The following is a 2,651-nucleotide window of genomic DNA, read 5'->3' on the forward strand; positions in this document are numbered from 1 at the left end:
GCTTACGAACAATTAGTTCGTAATACAACGCTTCAAAATCCTTCGTAAGCTACGAACGTTTTGGTTTGCATTACGAACCTATGGTTCGTAAGCAATTTACAGTGTTGAAAAGTTTGTTGTCTTTTAATTTATTCTTTTCAAAAATTCAGACATTGGTCATCCCGCGGCGTCTATGAGCTCCACGCCGCCACAAAGTCAAATGCAGGGCGTGGAGGGGCGGGGCGAACCCGATCGCGTCTTCGAATAACAAACCACTTGCCCTTTCGTGTGGAGTACTCGCTTCGCGATGCTCCGCGCTGCTCCGCGAGGAGGCGCGGCACAGTGGTGGTTTCCCCCCTTCCCCTTCAAGTCCATCGTCTGTGGCGGCTTGGCAGCCGGGCGCCTGGAGTACATAGCAGCCGAGGCCGTCGAGCCTCTCTGCCCTCCCCCCTCTTGACCTCGCCATGGACCTTCAGTAGTTATACAACAAACGGAACGCGTCCAATTCGCCATCATTGGCACCGACATGGTGCGCGCCCGGTGCTCCTTTTTCTTTTAACTTTCCCGCGCTACCTCGCCGAGTAAAGAAGACATTAGTGCCAAAGAGTCGCACGCGTCCTCGTCTCTCTCGCCTCCCGCGTGGGAGGGAGGGCGGCTGATAGTGTTCCCGGCAGAGTGTGTGCGCGCGTCTCTGATGAATCATTTAACGAGGATAATGAAGGTGACGCCGGCAAGCGCCCGTCGGGCACAACACCTCCCAGCGCGAATAAATAATGCCATTATTACAACTGCCTAGGTAAACTAACACACAAACTTACTCCAACAACAAACATGCATGTATTTATTTGGCGTGGAGCGCGCGAAAAGTTTGCATCCGTTTTTGTTGTTTGTTTTCTGCTTTCTTTTCGGATGTAACGCATCCTAATATGCGGGCGTGGCCCTTTGCCCGCCGTTGACCGTTACCTGGCCATGGCCATGGCGCGCCCTCCGGTCGGAATTGCTCTTTAACGCGACTTGCCCGCGCCGTTGAACGACTTTAATAAGCCCGGGCTACACTCTCAGCAGGATTCCACAATTAAGCGGCGCACGCCCAGCCGCCCCGCCCAGCCCTGCGGCCCGCCAAACTTGGCGCGTTAAACGGTGCGCCGAAACCTTTTCGCCGGAGGGGAGAGAGGGAGGGAGGGGCAGGGTTGCGGAGGGCATGCACCCCCAGCATTGCTGCCGGATGCACAGTGAAAAGGCGGGCTCCACCCGGTTCAGAAAGAAACAAGCCGGTTTTCGCGTGCATTCATCTACTCCGTTTGGCCCGCACACTGCAACGCTCCGAGGGGCGCACCAAAATCATCTGGGTGAAAAAAAAATCGGAAAGAAAAACCAGAAAAATTCAAGGAGGTACTGATGTACACTGAGTTTCCCAAGAAATCAATACGTACAAAATCATAATTTTTTCAAATAGAAAAAACCAGGAGAAAAATCAGAAAAATAAATCAATCAAGGAAATAAGTTAACCAAAATCAGAAAAATCTTTGAAAATCTTGAATTTAAGGTGAAGTACTCCACCCCTCGAGGCGCAGCTGGGCGGCGGGGTATCGAGCTGCGACGACGATCCCCGCCGTTTTCGTGACGATCAGCACAAACGTCCACTCGGCCGCTCCCGATTGGCAATGCCGCCTGCAGCAGCAGCAACAACAACACGGCCGTTTGCATAATCTTGGCGTCGTTCTCAAGGTTCCCGTTAATGGCGCCGAGTAAGCAGACTGCCACCGCCTCCCTTTGGAGCCGTAGAGGAGCCACCTCACCCCTTCTACCCTCACCACCCACTACCATCCACCACCCCTCTCGCACCAGTGATTCCCTCATCTTTTTACGACTCTCTTTTGGCTCACCATGTAAGAGCTAGGTGGGCGCGACTACTATCCTGCTCCAGGTCGCTCTTCTCTTCTCTTCTCTTCTCTTCTCTTCTCTTCTCTTCTCTTCTCTTCCCTTCTCTTCTCTTCTCTTCTCTTCTCTTCTCTTCTCTTCTCTTCTCTTCTCTCCCCTCCTCTTCTGCTCCGGGCCGGCAGCACATTTGCCTGGGCCTCGTGGGACCCTCGCCGGGCTGAGCGGTGGCTCACTGCTTGTTAGCGCGCCGCGAGGAAGGGGTCGGCCCCCGGGGCGAGGCGGAGCGCGGCGTGTTCGGCGTCAAGTCTCTGGGGAGCGCGTCGCCGTCGCGGTCCCCGTGGACACGCTTCCTTTTCTAGCGAGTGAAGAACGGTACTAATCGTGCCCAGGGATTAGAACACACAAACAGAACATTTATGTCTGTATCATTTTCACGCACTGTTTTTTCTGGGGGGTGGGGGTATAATTTTTATAGTTCATTTCTTTTAAAACTGTGGGCTCTGTGCCTGTTCCTCTACACTGGTCAATCAAAGTGTTCAGCCAGTAAATACTTTTAATTGTACAATCATTAAGAGTTAAACCTCACTGGAAACTGGAAAGAGCTCACTTTCCACAGTTTGGTAAGAGTGTGCTCAATAACACAAACTGAGAACCGTGGTCCAGAACGTGCAGCTTGCAGTAAATAACACAGCGACGTGTTTACCGATCGAACTCTTGATTTATCAGTGTAGGTGGACTGCGGTGGCGTCGCCGTGACCCGCTGACCGCTGCTGGGGGCTGCGGGGAGGAGG

Source organism: Frankliniella occidentalis, unplaced genomic scaffold, assembly GCF_000697945.3.
Source record: "Frankliniella occidentalis isolate FOCC.00 unplaced genomic scaffold, Focc_3.1 Scaffold253, whole genome shotgun sequence".
NCBI classification, from domain to species: Eukaryota; Metazoa; Arthropoda; class Insecta; order Thysanoptera; family Thripidae; genus Frankliniella; species Frankliniella occidentalis.